Here is a 22,499-nt window from a genome sequence, read left to right as displayed (position 1 = left end):
TGTGTGGGTGGTGTCATGCATATTGTTATAGCCATGCGTTTGGGTTATGGCAAATGCCTATTTCCCAAGGCTTAATGTGGTCTTGATAGCACATGCTAAATGGCCATTAAGTTATTCTTCCACTGAGCTGCTTTGGAATGGAATGAAGCCTAAATGGGGCTTGAAAAGCAGTTTGGAGTTGGTCTAAAGGGGGAGTGTGGTTTAAGGGAGAACTGGAGACAGAGGGGTGTATGTGTTTTTAGCAGATTTTGGCTGGAAAATTGCTAGGATCTGTACAGAGGGCAGCATGTTTTGTGGATTCAAGGTGCTGACTAAGACTGCTGAGAGCTTGCTCAGTGTTACTTGCTCAATTGTACATCTATAAATAAGAGATTGATGCACAAGTGTTTGTTTTTAGAACTCTTCCCTGCAAAGGAAGCTGGCTCTATAAAAGCCAATGAGCACATCCTGCCAGTTTGAAAGGGGAACATGAAGCATTGGCCACAGCCCAGCACAGGTGCATTTAAGCCATTTGGAAATAAATGGGCTTAAGCATGTCCAGTTCCATGCTGAGTTACGGTCATAGTTGATTCAAGAAACCTGCAATGTGTTAAAGGGTTTGGCTGGTGCTGGAAAGTTCAGGTGCTCTATCTGCCACATTCGGTTTGAGAGATTAATGGAATATCCAGGGAGCAGAGAGTGTGGCTAGACATGGCGAAGGGATGGGTTAGATCTATAAGAATATGACAAATTTTTACATACCGCTTTTCAACAAAAGTTCCCAAAGTGGTTTATATAGATATAAATAAATAAAATGGCTCTGAACAAGAGCTTTCATTATCCGACCAAAGGTCTGTCTAGTCAAGTATCCTGTTTCCAGCAACCACCACCAGACAGATGCTTTCAGCAGGCCCACAAGCAGGACACAAAGATAAAAGTACTGGCCTCTCTGTGTTGACACCCAGCATCTATAGGTAGGCTGCTTCTCTTTCTCCACAAACTTGCCAACTCTCTGTTTAAGTCATCTAGACACTGGTGGCCATTCCTGCACCTAGGGCAGTCATTCCTGCAAAACTAGCTGCCCAATCCATGAGTGCAAACGAAGCACATGAAGTAAGAAAAGTAGTGTGCGGAGGAGAGCAATGGAAAGGATCCACTGCAGGGAATAAGAGATGGGAGAAAGTCCTAAATGGCAGAGGAGCAATTGGATTAGGAGGAGAAAACATAAAGTACGTCATGACTGATAGGAAAATGTAAATGGCCAGATTAATAACAACAACAACAATAATAATAAACAACTTTGTTAGCCACCCCATAACAAATTGTTCTCTGGGCGGCTTACAACAGAGGATTAAAACACAAAATAAAAACACATAACACATTAAATCATAACAGACCAAAAAAGGTGAAAAGAAGATACAAAATATAATACAAAGCAGCTTTAAAACTACTTTTAAAATAAGTTTAAAATCAGAATCAAATCTGAAAAAAACTGAATTTAAAAGGCCTGGGTGAACAAAACGGTCTTTATTTGGCATCTAAACAAGCAAAGTGATGAAGCCAGGAGTACCTCACTGAGGAGGCTATTCCATAAACAGGGTGCAACCACCAAAAAAGGCCCTCTCCCTGGTAGCCACCCACCTCATCTTATTTGGCAGGGGCACATGGAGGAGGGCCTCCGAAGAATATCTTAAAGTAAGTTAGTAAGTTAAAGTAGTTAGTAACTTAAAGTAAGTTAAAAATGCTTAATCAGTAGAAAAGGGCACAAAAGTGGCATTTATTTAAATATTGTTGAGCATAAACTTCTTGTTTTGCTCCTACTGGCCCTCTGGAAACCAGACCCCAAGTCCATCTGCCTCTTCCTCACCCGCTGGGAGCAAGCAAGTTGACTGGGATGGCTGCTACTGTTGTCATTTTCTTAGCAAGCCTATATTCATGAAGTCTGTCATAAGAACATAAGAAGAGTCCTGCTGGATCAGGCTCAAGACCTATCTAGTCCAGCATCCTGTTTCACTCAGTGGCCCACCAGCTGCCTCTGAGAAGCCCACAGGCAAGAAGTATGTGCTTGCCCTCTCTCCTGCTGTTGCTCTCCTGCAACTGCTATTTAGAGGCATCTTGCCTCTGAGCCTGGAGGTGCCAATCCACACATGAACCTGTCCCCTTATCCCATGACTACTAGGTTTTCTCAAGAATCTTTGATAAGGAACTTTGTCAAAAGCTGTTTGAAAGCCAAGGAATATATGGCAACTGGATCACCTTTGTCCACACACCTGTTGACACTCTCAAAGAACTCCAAGAAAAGGTGGTGAGACAAGATTTACCTTTGCAGAAGCCATGCTGGTTCTCCTTCAGCAGGGCTTGTCCTTCTATATGTTTAACAATTTTATCCTTAAGAATGCTTTCCATCAATTTGTCTGCAACAGACGTTAAGCTGACTGGCCTGTAATTTCCTGGATCCTGCCCTGGATCCTTTTTTGAAAATCATTGTCACATTGGCTACTTTCTAGTCCTCCGGTACAGAGCTTGATTGTAATTTCACATTTCAGTTCTTTAAGGACTCTTGGGTGGATGCCTTCTGGCCCTGGTGATTTGTTAATTTTTAATTTTTCTAGACAGTTTAGAACAGGTTCCCTTGTTACCTCAAATTAGCCCAGTTCTTCAGCCTACAAGCCTGAGGAGCTTGGTTCAGGTATATGCTCAGTATCCTCTGCCAGGAAGACAGATGCAAATTCATTTAGCTTCTCTGCAATCTCCATATCCTCCTTAATAATCTCTTTAACTCCCTCGTCATCTAATGGACCAACCACCTCCCTGGCAGGTTTCCTGCTTCTGATATATTTAAATATGTTTTTGTTATTTCCCTTGATGTTTTTAGCTAAATGTTCTCCAAACTCTCATTTCACCTCCCTTAGAGTGTCCTTACATTTCTTTTGCCAGAGTTTGTGTTCCTTTCTGTTCTCTTCATTTGGGCAGGCCTTCCAGTTTCTGAAGGAAGTCTTCTTCCCCTTTATAACTTCCTTGACTTTACTTGTTAACCATGCTGACATCCTCCTGGATTTGGTGGTACCTTTGAATGAATGAATGAACTGTTTATTTCAATCACTGATCAGAATTACACAAAATCCCAATAAAGAAATGCAAAATAAAGAGATCGCTTTAAATCCATAATTCAATTAAAGATTTAGCTAATAGTAACACCACCATTAAAACTATACATTAAACTGATACCAGCTTCCGGTGGACTTTCCCAGCTATTGAACAAAACTTGGCAAGATTTAAAGAAATTTCATCAGATGTATCAGCTAAAAGCAAAATAAGATAAAATTATTTGAATGGCCTGGAAATTCTTTTATGAGGGGTAACAAATAGTAATCTTGAATGTCCCTATAAAAATTACAGTATAGCAGTAAGTGTGCTGTTGTTTCTGTACTATATATCCACGGATACAAGGGCAAAATCTCTCAGCATAAGGTCTTTTATTGTACCTTCCTTCTCATACAGACGTTTGAAGTGCATTGAGACAAGCTAGTGTTAGAGCTTTGTGATACTTGGGAATAGTTACTATACTAAGATATCTAGCTGGTCTATTATTGACACCTTGGTTTCCCAAGAAAACACCTCTGGGCATGCGACTAAGCTCTATTTGCTTCTCCATATCTAATACACTTTGCTTAACTACTGACTTGGCTTTAGAAAACTCCATAGATTTTAAATAACCTGGGGATAACCCATGGTACAACTTCTTTTCCACAGCTTGTTTCCAATAAGATTGAAAACCATCTGTGAGTACCAGTGCTACCAAACCAGAAGGATGGAATTTAATTTTAACCATAGATCAAAGATGCTTAGCCATTGCCATATCTCACTTTTGGAAATCCCTGCCTCTAGACCCAAGTGCCACATTGGGTACACACCATGGTGCCTGAAAGATACTCCTTAACAATTTTGATAGAAGAACTTCTAATTTATTTATTTTTTAAAAAATGGTGGTCCAATTTGAGCTCCATAGAGTAACTGCATAGAAGATTTGCAGCAGGTATAAATTGAGAACCTCTGCAATGAAAGAAAGAAAAAATAGCCCTTTGTAGAAATCTGAGCATTTAGCAGCACATAATTTAGGTGAGCATTTCTGCTGCCTGATGCTTCAAAAACTATGACTAGATATTTAAAGCAAATAACGTTTAATTTTATGATTATTTATCTTCCAATTTTGAACTTTGTTCCCTTTGGAGAACACCAGTACCTTGGACTTATTGTAATTGATTTCTAAGTTGTGATCCTTGCAAAAAGAGGAAAGGGCATTTAAAGCACGTCTAAGTCCAATTGGTGTTTGAGAAAGAAGAGCAACACTTTCTGCATGTAGTAACATTAACACATGTCTATCAGCTAACTTAGGTGGATGATAATTAGGATTATTTACATAAGTAACATGGGAATTAATTATACAAATTAAAAAGAGTTGGGGCTAAAATGCAACCTTGCCTTACTCCTCTTTTGACTGGAATTTCTTCTGTAAGATGACCTTGCCTGGTGGTACCTTTCCTCCTTTTTGGTATACATTCTAACTGGGCTTATATTTTTGTGGATTTAAATTGATTGATTGATTGATTGATTAAGTGCCATCAAGTCGGTCTCGACTGTTAGCAACCACATAGATAGATTCTCTCCAGGATTATCTGTCTTCAACTTGGCCTTTCAGGTCTCTCAGTGGGGTATTCATTGCTGTGGCAATTGAGTCCATCCACTTGCTGCTGGTCATCATCCCCTTCTTATCTTTCCTTCAACTTTTCCCAACATTATGGACTTCTCAAGGGAGCTGGATCTTCACATAATGTGTCCGAAGTATGATAGTTTGAGCCTGGTCATTTGTGCCTCAAGTGAAAATTCTGGATTGATTTGTTCTAGGATCCATTTGTTTCTTTTCCTGGCTATCCATGGTATCCTCAAAAGTCTTCTTCAGCACCAAAGTTCAAAAGTGTCAATATTTTTTCTATCTTGCTTCTTCAAAGTCCAGCTCTCGCATCCATAGAGTATCACAGGGAAAACCATTGTCCGAACGATTCTAATCTTTGTAGGTGTAGACACATTACAGCATCTAAATATCCTTTCCAGGGCCTTCATTGCTACCCTACCAAGTACTAGTCTGCAGCGTATTTCTTGACTTCTGGATCTTTTACTGTTGACAGTCGATCCTAAAAGGCAGAAGCTATCCACCACTTCAATGTCTTCATTGTCAATTCTGAGGCTGGTTTCTGTACCCATTGTCATTAGTTTAGTCTTCTTTACTTTTAGTTGTAGTCCCATTTTTTCATTGTGTTCCTTGACTTTCATTATTAGAGCTTGCAGATCATCCACATTCTCAGCTATCAGAGTCGTATCATCAGCGTAGCGCAGGTTATTGATGTTTTTTCCTCCAACTTTAAAATCACACTCATCTTCTTCTAATCAGCTTCTCTCAGTATATGTTCAGCATATAAACTGAATAAATAAGGAAGAAGTAGACAGCCTTGCCTTACTCCTTTGCTGATCTGGAATCAGTCTGTTTTACCATGTTCAGTCTGGACTGTGGCTTCCTATCCTATGTATAGGTTTCTCATGAGAACAATGAGGTTTTCTGGGACACTCATTTTCCTAAGGATATTCCACAACTTGACATGGTTGATGCAATTGAAGGCTTTTCTGTAGTCAATAAAGCACATATTGACTTTTTTCTGGTATTCTTTGGCTTTCTCAATTATCCAGGGTGCATCAGCAATGATGTCTCTTGTTCCTCAGCCTTTTCTGAAACCAGCATGAACATCCGGCATTTCCCTTTCTACGTAGGGTTCTAATCTATATTGGATGATCCTGAACATTATTTTGCTAGCATGTGAAATTAAGGATATTGTGCAATGGTTTGCACAATCTGTTGAGTCTCCTTTCTTTGGTATGGGTATGTAGACTGACCTCTTCCATTCTGTTGGCCACTGTGTGGTTCTCCAAATTTGCTGGCATAGTTTGGTTTGAGCCTTGACTGATTCTTCTTCTGTTGTCTGCCATATTTCTGTAGCTATTCTGTAGCTGTAGCTTTAGAGATCAATTATTCTAAGACCAAGATAATGGTGTTTTCAAAGCACCCCAAAATCTTTAAATGGACAATAAACGGGCATAGTATTGAACAAGTTACGGTTTTTAAGTATTTGAGGGTAGTATTCCACCAAACTGGAACATGTAAAGCCCATCTTGATTATATCTCCCAAGGTGCTCAACAGACGGTAAATATGATTAAGTCCTTCTATTACCTTAGGGGTGCCTTTTTCGTACCAGCGGCTATAAAATTGTTGAAGGCCAAGATATATCTCAGCTTGAAACAGTACAAACCAAATTGCTGAGGGCTATTTTTCAGGTACCCAGGGGTACAGCAAATGCTGTCCTTCGTAGGGAAGCAGGGGTCACCACTCTGAAAGCAAAAGTATGGTTTTGCATAATTAAATTTTGGTTAAGCCCGATCTTCTTTGCGGCTGGTCTCACCCCTTTAGTGTTACCAGACAGTTTTGTTTCCAAATGGAAATCAGCTCTGAAATTAAAATTGCATCACTTGGGCACATCTCAAGAACATCTTATTGGGCAAGGATTAGAGCAGGCGCTTTGCTTTGTGAAGCAATGGCTCCGAGATATAGATTTGCAGGAGGAGTCCGCACGTTTACCCAAGGGAATTTACTTAGGTTCTCAAACTTTTAACTATAAACCGGCTGAATATTTAGACCAGATCTTGGTACCAAAATTTAGGAGATTTCTGACCCTTGCGCGATTGAACATTCTCCCTTCAGCAGTACTTGATGGTAAATTCAAACTACTTCCTTATGATCAGTGCTGTTGTCCCTGAGGCTCAGGGGATATAGAGTCTATCACCCATGTTATTCTTTATTGCCAGTTTTATAAGGATGCTCACACCAAATTTATTGCTCATATTTTAGCCATTTATCCTGGTCACACAGACCAATTTTATTTGGAAATTATGCTGGCCAATTTTAAACTTGTAATTTCAGATGATGTGGCAAAGTTCTGTTTCATGGCGTTGAAGCTCCATAAAGACTGTATTAGCAATTTGAATGGTTTGTGATTTTGTAAACATTTGAAATGTCTGAATTTTCGTATTAACGCTATTAATTGTTAGTGTTGGTTAATCTGGTCTGTGACCGCAATAAACGAAAGCAAGCCTGCCATATTTCTGTAGCTATTCCATCAATTCCTGTAGCCTTCCAACTTGGTAATGACCAGAGTGCTGATCTAACCTCATCTTCCCGTACTAGAGGTTCTTGCAAGTAGGGAATATCTTCTAGAGTATCTTGGAAGCTGACATCTCTGCTGTACAGATTTTCAGTATACTCCTTCCATCTCTGTTTCATCTTCTCAGAATCAGTTACTATCTGTCCTTTGGTATCCCTTAATATACCAATTCGAGGTTGGAACCTCCCTCTAATTCAGGAGATCTTTTGGAAAACTTGCCTTGTTTGCCCGTGTCTATTTCTATGCTCAAGGTCTTTACAGATGTCATTGTAGTACTGCTCCTTGTCTCTTCTAACAGCTTTCTGAAATTCCCTATTAAGTTCCTTTGTGAGGTCTTTATCTTTCTTGACTTTGGCTTCTCTCCTCTTCTTGGCAATTTCCACTGTCTGTTCGGACATCCATTTTGCTTTCTTCTGTTTCTTGGTCTTTGGCAGTCTCTTTTCACATTCGTCCTTAACAACTTCTTTGATTTCATTCCACAGTTCTTTTGGTTCCTTATCAATGAGGTTCAGAACTTCAAAGCGGTTCCTGATGTTCTCCTTGAAAATGGTGGGTACATTCTCAAGATCATATCGTGGGAGCTGGATAGCTTTGTTTTTCCACTTTAGCTTGACTGGGAACTTGCATATGAGCAGTTTGTGATCTGTTCCACAGTTGGGCCCTGGCCATGTCTTTGCTGTTATAACTGAGCTCTTCCACCTCCTTGCACCAATAACGTAATCAATTTGATTTCTATGTACTCCGTCTGGTGATGTCCTTGTGTATAGGCGCTTCGGTTGTTTGAAGAATGTGTTAGCAATGAAGAGATCATTGGCTTGGCAGAAACTAATAAGTCCTTCTCCTGCTTTGTTTCTGTTGCCTAGGGCATAGAAGCTGACTATGTTTTCCTCCTCGACTGTGTTTTCCTCCTTACCTTTTCCAACTCTGGCATTCCAGTCTCCAACCACAAGCATCACGTCTTGCTTGCATGTTCTGTCAATTTCAGACTGGACTTGAGCATAAAACTCATCAACTTCCTCTTCTTCTGCATCAGTTGTTGGGGCATAGACTTAAAGAACTGTCATGTTAAAGGGATGTCCACGGAATCTAATTGATATTAGTTGGTCACTGACTGCATTGTATCCAAGCACTGTCATTGCTATATCCTTCCTGACTATGAAAGCAACACTCTTCCTCCTTTGGTTTTCGTGACCTGAGTAGTAAACGGTATGGTTTTCTGACTGAAAGTGTCCCATTCCAGTCCATTTCAATTCACCGATGCCCAAGATGTCAATCTGTAGTCAATTCATTTCATCTTTCACTGTGTCGAGCTTTCCCATATTCATACTTCTTAAGTTCCACATTCTCATTATGATTCTGTCTTTGCAGCTTCAGATTTTCTTTTCCCACATGGCAACATCAGCTGCTAGATATCCAAAGGGCTTTAGTCTAACCATGTCATAAACACCATCGGTACTCTGAGAGATCCTCAGCTCTTCCTCAATAGCATGTTGAGTACCATCTGACCTGAGGGGCCCATCATCGAGCACTACATCGACAATCATTCCATTTTGTCTATGTGGTTTTCTTGGTAAAATACAGGGGTGGTTTACCATTGCCTCCTCCCACGCAACATGAGATGAAGCCTTTCCGCATCTTCCTATATCGCTGCTGCCCGATATAGGTACCAGCGGGGATTCGAACCGGCAACCTTCTGCTTGTTAGTTAAGCATTTCCCCATTGCTCCACTTAAGGTCTGTACATTACATTTAAACACACATTTAAATGTTTCAACAGGTTTAAATGAATGTGTTCAAATGAATGTTTAATGTGTTGATGTAAATGAAAGTGTTTAAATGAATGAACAGCAGCATTGGGAGGCTGTGAAACTGAGTGGAAGTAGTTGAGGAAAGTGGTTTGGGGATGGTGGTAGAAATACAGCCAATGAGCTAGCTCTCTCTCTCTCTCTCTCTCTCTCTCTCTCTCTCTCTCTCTCTCTCTCTCACCAGTCAGCCTCTTGAGGATGCTGCTCATAAAAGCAAGCAAGCCTGCCTATTGGGGATTCTTTTACATGCTTTTTATGTATATTATTCATTCATTCATTCATTCGTTCATTCATTCATTTGATTTCTATACCGCCCTTCCAAAAAATGGCCCAGGGCAGTTTACACAGAGAAAGAACAAATAAATAAGATGGCTCCCTGTCCCCAAAGGGTTCACAATCTAAAAAGAAACCTAAGACAGACACCAGCAATAGTCACTGGAGGTACTGTGCTGGGGGTGGAGAGGGCCAGTTAGTCTCCCCCTGCTCAATAAAGAGAATCACCACATTAAAAGGTGCCTCTTTGCCAAGTTATGTAATTTGCCCCAATATATTCAGGGCATTTAAATAATCCCCTGGACAGCTTTTTTGTTGTCATTCCAGCAGAAGATGCCCAATGACTTAATAACAAGTCTTTAGCTTACTTTCCTTAAGGAAACTAAGCTTATGAGATCACCCGGCAGAGAGTGTGTGTGTGAACAAAGGGACACCTCAATGCCATAGTTTGTGATGATGTCATCCACCCCAATTCAAAATGTCAGGAACATGAACATTTGAGGCATAAGAGGGCTAACTTGTGAACCACCTAATTAATTTGAACCAAATTTGCTACAGCTGCCGGGACACACAGGGACACCTTGGAGGCATAGTTTGTGATAAAGTCATCCACCCCAATTCAAGATGGTGGACACGTGAAGGTTTGAGGCACAAGCGACCTAACTTGTGAGGATGGTAATGATAAATTAAGATTATAGTGCAAAGAAAGTAGGCAGAGTAGTTCTTACCAGAACCACTTATTTCTTTTTTAAAGGATTTAGATACTGCAAGCCTGATTTTCTTCAGTGTGAGTGGGAGAGAAAAACACAATGTAGGTTTCCACCCCTCACACAATGTAGGTTCCTCCCCCCCGCCCCCCGGATAAGACTTGACTATAAAACTTAAACAATTCATTAGGATATTTATGTGATCTTCTTACAGAAGAGGCATTTCCATCTTTGTTAGGGTTAACCAATCTTCACCCCCAGGGTGTCATTCAAAATATCTTTTACATGGCTTGCTCACAGGCCACAAAAAGAACCAAAATTCTTCCCAGTTGTGATCAGTTGTTAAAAGGCTCTGTGGGACATGTGACTCTGACATCAGAGTAGCTAACTTTCTTTTATTTAGTTTATTTTACTTTTATACCTCCCCCTCGAATAGAACTGGGCAGTTTGAAACTGAAAGGCAGCCAGAGGGTTGAGATTCATCTGCTCAGCCACGTTAGCAACTCAACACTGGAGAAAACATTTAGCATAGACCACTCATTCCCAAATTGTGTGCTAACCAGGAGAGAGATCTTGGGGTTGTGGTGGACAAGCTTGTTGAAAGCATCTGGGGCTTTTTAGTTTGGAAAACAGGCAACCTTGGAGTGATATGATCGAGGTGAATAAAATTATGCATGGAGTAGAGAAAGTGGACAGAGAAAATTTTCCCTTTCTCTCACAATACTAGAACCAGGGGTTAGGGATGTGCATGGAACCGGCAGGGGCCGGTTTGACGGCGGGGTGGTGGTGGCTTTAAGGGCGGGGGAGGATGCACTCCCCCCGCCACATATTCCCCACTGGCGCACGTCTCACTAAAAGCCCACTGGGGCAGCAGCATACCTCCCTGCCGCCCCGCTCTGATATCATCCAGAAGTAACTGGAAGTAGCAGCTGTGACTGCGTGCAGTCACAGCTGCTACTTCCAGATAACGTCAGAGCAGGGCTGCAGAAAAGTATGCTGCTGCCCCGACGGGCTTTTAGTGAGATGTGCGCCGGCGGGGAAAATGTAAGTGAATCCTCCCCTGCATTTAAAGCCAACCCCCCCCCCCCCCATTGAACCCTCGAGCCAGGCAATATTCAAACCAGTTCGGAGGCCCGTAAAAGGCACATCCCTACCAGGGGTCATCCCATGAAAATGAATGTCGGGAAACCTAGGACCAACAAGAGGAAGTAATTTTTCACACAGTGCATTAATCTATAGAATTATCTGCCACAGGATGTGGTGATGGCCACTAGCTTGGATGGCTTTAAAGGGGGCTTAGACAAATTCATGGAGGACAGGTCTATCAATGGCTACTAGTCTGGTGGCTATAGGCCACGTCCAGCCTCAGAGGCAGGATGCCTCTCAATACCAGTTGCAGGGGAACCACAGCAGGAGAGAGGGCATGCCCTCACCTCTTGCCTTTGGGCTTCTCAGAGGCATCTGGTGAGCCACTGTGTGAAACAGGATGCTGGACTAGATAGGCAAACTAACCTTCCCTCCAGACGTTACAGCAAACGTTGCTGGGAATGTGGAGTGTGCTCCTAGAAGATCCACACTGCTCTAAGCAGCACAGGTCTCCAAAGGCCGGGACAATGCATTCCAGCCTCTGGGAATCCCACAATGCACTGCATGCTGAGCATGATTCTCCCCATCAGCAGTGCATTGGGGGCTTCCCTCCATCAGACAGGTGTTCTAGGTGCACATCTCTGAGGAGACACATGGTCCCAGAAGCCAGGTTAAGGGAGTGCTGGCGCCTTTCACCTCGGCTAAGAGCCAGGCTAGGAAGTGGGTTAGGCTGGGTGGGGGCACCAGGATCCATCCAGATCTTGGCACTCCACACAAGCAGCCTAACCCAGGCTCAGATGCCCTAGCCTGGGTTAGGCTGCTCATGGGAACATTCTTGTAGAGTTTAATATTTGGGTTCATTCTTTGCATATAGCAAAAAGCACACAACTACTCTTCCTTCAAGAATCCCCTTTTGTTCTTCCAGTCTTGGGATGGACTAGCCTGAGATTAAACAAGGACAATACTGGCCTGGATTCACGAGTGGATTTGTCACAAACATCAAACACAATAGCCCTGCAAGTGGTTTTATGTGTCTGTCTTTGTATATTTCCAGCATCTTAAAAAAAAAAATTATTATTGCATCCTCTGATGAAGGGCTCTGTGCCTGAAATCCGTTGAGCTTTTTGAAATATTTTCTTGTTAAAACTTTCTGCTTCACATGGTGAAGTTTTATTCTGCTTCCTGCTTTTTTGGTACTGCCCTCTTGTCATCTTGCACAAACATCACACCACCTTTCAGTCACGAGTGACATCTGAGGCGGCTCACTTGATCCAATCAAAACATGAAGCACATGAACAAAAATAAACATGCTAAAAAGACCAGCAAAAAAAGAAAAGCCAGCCCAAAAAGAAAGCAGCAGCAGCAAACTCAACCCACATTCTACAAAGCACTCACTTCCACTACCTCCAAAAGCATTCCAAAGCAGCCACTTTTAAACCAGTTGCCAGGAGGCCTTCATTAGGAGATCACCCTACAACTGAGAGGCCATGTCCAAAAACTCCCCTTCTCATGTAGCCAGCCAGTGTATGATCAAAGAAGGCAGGAACGAAGGCAGGTATTGCTAATACTGGGCAGAGGAGATGTGTCCCAAGTATCTGACTAGTTGTTCCCCCCACTCAGCTTGTTTGGATAAAGCAGGAAGCAGAGTGAGGGAATATATTCTGGGTTTGATTAAAAATTGCAGCTCAGCCAGTGCTCCCCCATCCAGAGGCGTAACTAGGGAAAATAGAGCCTAGGGCAAGCACTGAAATTGCGCCCCTGTCCAAACAGGAATGATGGGACTTGTAGTCAACAATATCTGGAAATCCCTGTTAAAAGGAACACTGTACCATCTAGACATGGTTGTTGATCAAAACCTGAAAACATGAGCCATCTCTGTAAAAGACTTAGAACAACAGTCAGGAGTTATGCGAGGATTCCAAGTGTCATTTTCTCTGTCTCCTCTCATTCTTTTAAAAAAAACATGACTTTGTCCTAAAGGATCACCTGCCCAAATAGCCACTAGCAAAATAGGGGAAGAAGAAGGTGGTGGTGGTGGTGGTGGTGGGTCCATAAACCAGTGAATGATTCCTGCCAGCCTTTGTCTTATGATGACTGTTAGTTCATGATGGGGTATATGTGCATTCACCACACTAGTGCTTACTTTGACACCAAGAGGGGGGAGGATACATTAGTTTGCCACACTGGACAGAAGAATTTGCAACAGGAGCAGACAGCCAAGTTCTGCCAGGGCCAAAACCAGCCCCTTCCTGTCACAAGCAGTGTGCTGTTCTTTTATTATTAACTCTAACTCTCAGATACCCCAGTCATGGATGGAAAATTCAGGGTCAATTTACAAGAGACACATTTTCTACATGGAAGTTTCTTCTGTGCAGGTGCTGTGCAGAAACCCATGTGTAGTGACCGCCAGGGGCATAGCAAGGTTGGAATGGGCCAAGATGAGATTTTAAAATGGGCCCCCAGCCCCTCAAAGTCCAGGGCCTCCACACATCTCAGGCCCCCAAGGATTTAAGTCTGCTATTTCAAAATAAGTATGCTGCCTGGAAATACATTTCACTGAATACACACTTCACAGTATATAGTGATATACATTGAGTACTATATATTTGTGCTATTTTTAATGCCTAGAACACACTAGCAATGCTAATTATTAAAATGGCCCCCTCGCTGCAGATTAGCAAAGGAGACTTTCAACCATGCAGTGTGAGCCTATGTTTGTTTTCTCAGAATTCTGAAGAAATTCAGTAAAGTTTGATTCCAGGAGGTTTTTCACACGGGGCTTTTAAAGCCCTTTAACACACATCTCCTCTGGAATGGAGGTGCTGCCTTCACATGTTGGCCAGATTTACCCTGAAGTCCCTGCAAGTTATTGGAGAGCAGTTCACACACAAGAAAAATAAAATAAAATAAAAGCACAACACATGCTTCACAGTTCTCACTCAGACCTTCTGGGTTGCAAAACAACTTGAACATAAGTGCATTTATAAATGAATGAAAGAATGAATGAATAAATAAATATTTGTTCCAGAAGTTTTTGTAATTTTCTGACATGAAACAAGCCACTTACAGGCCTTAGATAGTATTTGTTTTTAAAGCCAGCACATTTCCCAGTCTGTTTCAAATTAAATATTCAGAGACTTCTCAGTCTCGCCCCACCACCCATATCAAAGCCCTATGGCAAGCAGATCCCAATATACGGGGGTAACCACAAAAAGGAATTCACAGCCTACCTTGCAAAAGCTGTGCTGGATGGTCTGGTCTGCTGCAGGGAGCTCTGCCAGCCTCCTTCCGGGCTTGCTGGGGCCTGCTGAGTTCAGGCTTCAGGGAGGCCTACTCAGAGACCTCTCTGGAAGCCCCGCCCACCCGCCTATCAGCTGAGAGGCAGGGAGAGAAGAGCTCTGCAGTTTGCAGGCTGCTCCGATCCTAGGCCGGAGCTGGAGGCAAGTGGCTGCTGAGAGGCCCTGGGGCTGGGCAGGTGGGCAATGGGGTGGGGGTGGCAGGAACTGGTGTGGCGCCCCCACCTCAGTGGCACCTAGGGCACGTGCCCTGCCTGCCCCCCCAGTTCCGCCTATGCCCCCATCTTTTCCTCCTCCATCCTTCCCTTGGTGCCTTTTCCCCATTTCCTCCTCCAGTATCTTTCCTTACTCTTTCCATTTGTGTATTAAAGGGAGGGGAAGACAGTTGCACTGGGGCTGACTCTTTTGGCATGTGGGACCCTTGGCCTCATGCCCAGGAGCAACCCAGCTGCTGGGCTTAGTGGAGGAGGTGGTGGGTGGCCCTCACACCCAGTTCATGGAGGGAACAGTTGTATGACTTGGGAACAGAAGGGGGCTAGCCAACCCCCCACTCCCAAGTACTATTATTAAACCTCTGTTTCAGACATTTGCATGTGTCAACGCTGCCATTTTTTAAAAAGTTTGAGAGGTGATATACTAATGCATAGTAATACCCCCCCCCCCACCACACACAAAATCAACGTGATGGCAAGGCCACTACAAGATGTGATTGCAAAGGGAAAGGGAATTTAAGAACAAACTATAACAAGGATGTACTGGTGATTAATGGCGTTAAAGAACTGGAAGAGAGTGTTGGGTTTCTTTAGAGGGCCTGAGAAAGTTTAATTGTCAAAAGGAGAGGAGACTGTGACCCTGAGCCAGGCTCTGTGGGCCTGCATCCCAGATCTTTCAGGTACCCAGCATTGTCCTTGGCAAGAGCTCTGAAGCTGACAGAAAAGTTCAGATAGGTACCCATGGGAGGGGAGGTGGTCTTTCAACAATGGCATTGCTGGAAAAGCAAGTCTATGTATATATTGGTCATCTTATAACCCTATGCCCACATCTTTGAAACAAAGGCTGCAATTCTAGGCACACATAACTTTGAGTAAGCTCTGTGCAGTGTAACTTACTTCTGAATATGTGTGCATCGGATTGTACTGCATGGCCCACTGAGCTCAACTGGACTTGTTTTCAAGTATTGAATTACTAATGCATCACTTGAAAAAGGTTTACTTCAACAATGTGTAAGAATAAAGGATGCCGCCAAAATAGCTTTTTTAAAAAATGCCTTTGCTATCACAAGTCTGGGGAAGACCAAGACAGACCACGGGGCTGGTTCACAAGTCGAGCTTCTACATATATCCTATGTGCATTGACTTGAGCACATGTTGAGAAAATAGTGCATATGCATGCCCTACTGGAAGCATATGCATGAATGCTTCCACCCATTGGCTGTGACTCTTACAATGAAAGGGAAGGAAAAACAAAGACCTCTCTCACTATCAGAGAGGTCTCTGAAAAAAGGCTCCCATGATGGCAGAAACTACAGTTATTGTGTTCACATGTTATTTCTGTCATGGTGGGTCTGAGGCCACCCATCGGCATGCAGATGAGTTGCCAAGCAGTATTGCCACAAACATGGCTTGGTCCTGTGAAGAGACACTTAGCTACCATTGTACATTAGTGATCATTCAACGGTGATATGATTGGATTTTGTAAGAATGTTGTTTTTATTTCCTCCTTTAGAGATTTTTTTTTTAAAAATTAATTTCTACATCACTGCACATCAACCTTAATGCTTAAACAATGCTCCTCTTGGCTTTCAGATAAGGTGAACGCTACTTGATTTGTGTGTCAATTTACATAATTCAGATCAGGATGTGCTTTCAGGGAAGATTTACTTTATTTATGCAGAGGCTTAACCTCTACAGCCACCACAATGATGGCATTACAATGATATCTTTATGAAGCTGATAAGGGATTTGTTTGAAAGGATGCTAACATATAAACAGAACTTAATTTAGGAAGAATCTAGGAGGAAAACAGAACAATTACAAGCAATTATTTTAAAAGCCCACTGACAGAAACTACTTATCTCAGAATGACAGCCACTAGACAGAATATACCTTTGGGACAGTTATAGCAGTTAGCAGAAATTATGTTTGCATTCAGGATCTTTAAAAAAATCTCTCCAATTGCAATATATCTTATTAAATTGGGATTGCCCTCATTAAATTGTAGAAACAGAATATTAAAGGATTTACTACGTAACATGTGATTTCTTGTTTTTAAAAAAATTTTATCCCACTATTCTGCTTGAAGTGTTTTCAGAACAATAATTTATTCTTATCCTTTTTGTTGTTGTTGTTGTTATTTATTCAATTTTATTTGGAAGAGGGGTCCTACACCATCACCCCGCTGTCTGAGCAAAGAGGCACATTTAAAGTGGTGATTTTCTTATTTAGCAGGGGGAGGGCAACGGGCCCTATCCAACCCCAGCACAGCATCCCTCCAGTGGCTGTTGCTACAGTGTCTACCCTGTGTTTCTTTTTAGATTGTGAGCAGTTTGGAGACAGGGAACCATCTTTATTAATTATTTTTCTATGTAAACTACTTTGAGAATGTTGGTTGAAAAGCAGTATATAAATATTTGTTGTATGTATGTATGTGTGTAACAAAGAGTTTATTTCGGAATAGAAAACCCTTTGCTACATTCAGAAAGGACTAGGAATTTAAGGGAGCAATTAGTACACAGAAATATATAACTGTTAATCCCCCTGCTCAGTATATATAAAATAACCTGAGGCAGCCTCACCATGTAGCTAATTCTTTCCTGTACTGTGTGGGGGAACTATGCTCAGTGTAAACTTATTGGGAGCACTTGTCTAACTGAAACCTCTACGTAGCAAAATTAAATACTTAAACACTTCATTACAAATCAGTCACCACATATCATGTATGCCATGCCATCAAGTTTGTTTGTTTGTTTGTTTGTTTATTTGAGACATTTCATATACCACCCACTCCGAAGACTCCGGGCGGTGCACAACAAGATGCAAACAGGCAACATTAAAAATTACATTCTGAATTAAAAACTAAAATAACTACCAAAGAACAGAAAGATAAACTAAAGGGCAAAAGCCTGGCAAAAAAGAAAAGTCTTCAATAGTGATTTGAAGATCGGTAAGGAAGGGGCTAGCTGGATCTGTAGGGGGAGAAAGTTCCAAAGGAGTGGGGCAGCAACCAAAAAGGCCCTTTCACGGGTCCTAGAGCCCCGAATATCTCAGAAATCAGGGACCAACAGAAGGGCCATCTGAGCTGATCTAACCGGACGGGATGTAACTGGATGGGAGAGACGGGTCTGTAGGTAGACAGGTGCCAGGCCCCTCAAGGCTTTGAAGGTCAGAACCAGGACCTTAAATTGAGCTTGGAAGCGAATAGGCAATCAGTGCAATGACTTAGGAGAGGTGTTGCCCTGTCATATTTTCTGGCACCCATGAGTAGGCGAGCCGTGACATTCTGGACCCGCTGCAGCTTCTTGATCGTCCTCAAAGGTAACCCTAGATAGAGAGCGTTACAGTAGTCTAAACGGGAGGTAACAAGGGCATGGGTCACTGTCATTAATGCCTGCCGATCAAGGTAAGGGTGTAATTGGCGAACCAGATGAAGCTGGGCAAAAGCACTTCTGGCTGCAGCCTCCACCTGCTGCTCAAGCAGGAGGCGCGAGTCCAAAAATAATATCAAAATTATTTAATTTGTACAATAAATTGCATTTGATGGAAGATATATTTTAGGCTTCCTTTTTGAGAACAATCCCTATTACTTTTCTTCCCTGTTCTCACATTAACACATGCAAAGCCATCCCAGCCTCATGAGACAATTTGACCTGTGGATCAACTCTCCGCCCCCACGTCTTTTAAAAGAGAATTCAAGAAGAGTACACTTCCACACCTAGGTGGCCAGATTTGGCTTTTAAAAAGCCAAATTCTGGCTTACGGCCCATTTGACTCACGAGTATACCCCTTAGATTCTGGCACACCAACTGAAATGCTGTCTCTAGGCAAATGGATCTGCTCAGGAGGGGAAAGGAACCTTCAGCTTCGGGAATTATTGGTGTGTGTGTGAGTGAGTGAGAGAATGAATGGTTCAGCAATGTTGCAAGAACCTTTACAGTTATAGTAGTTCAACGGCACCCGAGGTATGGTTTTGGAGGATATTAAAGAGATAATTCACAGCTGTGGGTGTGGCTTTGGCATAATGTGTGTGTGTCTGTCAGGAGATGATGTGGTGCTTTTGCACAGGAGGGTGTGATTGTACTGTGCCTATGTCCCTGTGCCTGGAGTTACAAAGGTAACTCCTCTGCAAGTGCTGGGAGACAAGCCATGTATCTTTTACAAGATGGCTGATGCCCTCTCTTCTGGATGACAACTGCCAGTTAATGTAGACAAGAAGCCAATACTTTCACATTCTGGAAAGTTAAGCAGACGACTTCGGCCTAGTGCAATAGAATGAGACAGTAGAGTTCTGAGGTGGTATCATGGTCCATACCATTTTAAACAACAGGAATGGCATCACATTTCCAAATGCTACCCGAGTTTTAAAACTCCCTGCATATAGAAAACTAGCACCGGCTGACAGAAGGCTGGAATAGAATCTTCCTCCGTGTTGTGCTAGTTTTCTGTTAGCACTGAGTTTCTATTTTACACAGAGAAGCATTCAAAACTGGAATTCCACACCTGCAATCTGAAGTGGTGTCACCCAGGGGAGACAGCAAGGGGCCGGGCAAATGCCTGGGGGCTGCCTGCTGCTCCCCTCTACTGGGAGCCTGGCCCAGTGCACCAGCCATTCTCCAGGCAGCTGTGCTGGCTCAACAAGGCCAGGCTGCCCCAATGTCAGCAAGAACAGACCTTAAAGGGGCCACCTGTTCTCAGCCTGGGATCAGAGCAGCTCTGCCCTGCTGGCTCAGTAAGGCAGACTTGCCCTGATTCCAGGGAGAAGGGGTGCCGCTTTAAGGCAGGCCTGCTCTTTCTGGCACCAGGGCAACCCTGCTTCACTGAACCAGTGCAGCTGTGTCAGCTCAGTGATGTCATCCGGCTGTGTTGGCTCCACTGGAGAGCGACTGGTCCAGAGCTGGAGCTGAGTGCGGCCAAGTTAGGAACTGGAGAAGATGGGAGCAGTAGGGGCCCCATCTTCAAATCTTGTCCCTCTCCAGCCTTGCTATGTCACTGGGGTAGTCCATTCTGCCAGTTCAACATTCTCCCATCTCATTCTCCTGGTTGTGTAGATCAGACCTCTGTCAAACTATTGGTTGTTGCTTTGTAAGGCTGAAATATAGAGGTAAGATTCCAGTGGATGTGGGCACCAGATTCAGTAATAAGGAGGGACATGCAAGAATAACTTGGGTTTTTTTTAGCTCAGGTTACAGACAAAGGCATGAGAGCCTCACCCCATAATAAATAAATTATATCAAGCAGACTAAAGGAATAATGAAGAGGGAGGGGTCAAATGAGTAAGGCAGTGAGGGGAAAAAAGAAAACATAGTGAGTAATACCCAGACAGAAGTCCATGGTTGACCACATTAGATAGCACAACTTAGAGCTTTAGTCTGGCTCCAAGTCTAGACGATAAATCAAATGGATTTTTTTGTTGTTATTGTTGATAAAACACATTTTCTCCACAGCAGTTGGATTTAATATTTCCTGGATCTGTAACAGTCTTTCGGCTTCGAGTGGCAGATACTTTTCCAGGACGGTGTTCCTGGTGGCTGAGATACCACAAGAGAAACATGGAAAGGGAGTTCTTCTGGGGCATGTTGCAAGAGACCATGTGGGGGCAGGGAAGCATCTTTTGTCTTCCTTCCTTCCTGTTCATCGTTTCCTCATTCCCCACCCTTGCCCTGGGTTCATTCTCCTGCTATTTCTCCTGCTTGATCTCTTTCCTGGCTTCTCATTTGTTTCCATATTTTTGGTAACTTGGTGTTTCATTCCCTTTGTGTCTCTTGGCAGGCTTCTCAGTTGCTGTTGAGTGAAGGAATGGCCGTTTCCTCACGCAGAAGATGAGAACTGCTATACCTTGGGTTTCTGCAGAACCCTGTCCCTCCTCATGAGAGCCTGGCTATAGCAACCTGTAGCTGTACCAGAGCCAATTATGTAACAAGGTCATAATGACAAACCAGGTTGATAGCACTCTAAATGTGCAAGTATTTTACATTCCTAATCTCACTTGATGGCAAGATTTGATCCTCCCACTGTACCATGTTAGGAATGCAACAAAATCCTAACGTGCTGTGTTTCTGAACCACCTTTTAGCCCGAAGACCCACAATCATCCCTTGCCAACCACGGTTTTGAGTATATGTGAATGGGAAAGTGTGACAGGTCTTGCCAACTGCGACCCGAGGATCTATGGTTAGCAAGGTGGTTTTTTGGGGTTTTTTTTTTACTGCTTGAGGGGGTGTATTTAGCAATTTTGGGCAGGATTCAGAGGTTCAAACTGCTCATTCCTCTTGGTGACCCTTGCTGATTTTTCTGTCCATTGCCGATTTAAAATGCCCTTGAGTGATTTTGGGAGGTTTAACAAATTTCTAGAAGTTCGATCTGCTCATTCTTCTTGGTGACTCTTGGCGATATTACAAGATTTTTTGTGATTTTTTTTTAGCATTTGGGGGTATTTTTCCCTTTATTTTTTAGGTCTCTTTGCAGTTGTGGTTCCCCTAACCACGTGTTTCCCATAGACTTCAATGCCTCACCAACTGCGAATTTGCCAACGGCGAGGTTTTGCCAGAACAGAACCCTAGCGGTTGGTGAGGGATGATTATTTGTAGAACGTCATCTATGTCTGTCACACTTTACAGAGCGACAGCATTTAAAAAACAATGAAACACCCTTGGGAGTTTATAGTCTTGTTTTGCAGTGAAATCCTATGCATGTTTACTGAGGGGTAAATCCCACTGTGTTCAATAGGGCTTACTCCCAGTGTGCGTAGGCCTGCAGCCTTGGTAAAGGCAGGAGCCCAATATGACTCCAGGGATATGTCCTGCTCACATAACTCTTTCGTTGATGGCAGACATTTAGTCCCGATGCAAATATAAGAACAAAAAATAGGTTGAATCTGCTTTGATTAGGCAGGCAATGTTTCCATTTGTAGTGTGTACAATCAAAATTAAAATACTTTTACTTTGGGGCATTAAGATGAGCTTTCATACTGCCACAACTGATGCTTCCATTTCGCTGAGGATGTTTTCTTCCTTGTGAAGTAGCATGTGTATTTGCCTCATGTTGAGGAGTCACACACTTTGCGATTTTGTAAAGGACTCAACATACTTCTGAATATAGGTGTGTTCAGTTCATCTTGTGATAAACCTGAATGAAGCTGCTTATTACTGAGTCAGATCATTGGTCCATCTAGTTAAGTATTGTCTGTACTGCAAGTGGTTCTTGAGAGTACCTGTCTTTCCCGGATCGACTAGGAGATGCCAGGGATTGAATCTGGGATCTTTTGCTTTCAAAACATGTGCTCTACAACTGAGACCAAGTGGTTGTGTGAAATTATCTCAAGATTCTTCCATGAAGAAGTAGCTGAAAAACTACATAGTCAGTATTATGGACCCATTTTGTTCCCATCTTGAAAGGGGAAGTTCCATATGAGTTTTGTTAAGTTTCAAAGCAACATTTGCCTGACCTTGGAGACCAAATTAAGCAACATAACATTACCCAGATTGGCATGTTCCAAATTGACCTTGGATTCACCTTAGGATCAGAAGGTGGCCCAGACGCATCCAACTCAGTTAATTCACTAGCATGCAGTACGTTGGGAATACCTCCGAGTCTTGACCCTAGAAATCTACTGACATTCTTACAGACCATCTTCAGAGGCAGACAGGAAAAGCAAGAGTTCACTGAGAAGCAATAAATCCTTACCAGCTTCAGAAGGATGTGGGATGCCAGCCTGAATTCCTGACATATTAACACCACCACACCAGCTATTGGCCAATGCCTGTCTGGCCAGGCCAGGCCAAACAGAAAAGTTCCTTTCAGAAGTTAAAATTAGAAACCAGATATTGTTCAGCTGGACTTCACAATAGTAAAAATTGCTCATGGACTTGCTT

General features: G+C 42.8%; 1 long non-coding RNA gene across 1 annotated transcript in view; it reads right to left on the bottom strand.

Moving 5' to 3' along the window:
* The window catches only part of LOC128340114 (uncharacterized), a 54,524-nt gene extending 40,106 nt beyond the window's left edge, over positions 1-14,418 (bottom strand). The window contains exons 1-2 of the long non-coding RNA XR_008313474.1: positions 14,349-14,418; positions 2,903-3,046 (exon numbers count right to left, since the gene is read on the bottom strand). This is a non-coding gene — a long non-coding RNA (uncharacterized LOC128340114). The remainder of the gene's footprint in view (positions 1-2,902; positions 3,047-14,348) is intronic.
* Between the last annotated feature and the right edge of the window lie 8,081 nt (positions 14,419-22,499).

Source organism: Hemicordylus capensis, chromosome 1 (genome assembly GCF_027244095.1).
Source record: "Hemicordylus capensis ecotype Gifberg chromosome 1, rHemCap1.1.pri, whole genome shotgun sequence".
Lineage (NCBI taxonomy): Eukaryota > Metazoa > Chordata > Lepidosauria > Squamata > Cordylidae > Hemicordylus > Hemicordylus capensis.
The sequence above is the reverse complement of the archived record's forward strand: the minus strand, read 5'-3'. Positions and strand labels throughout refer to the sequence as shown.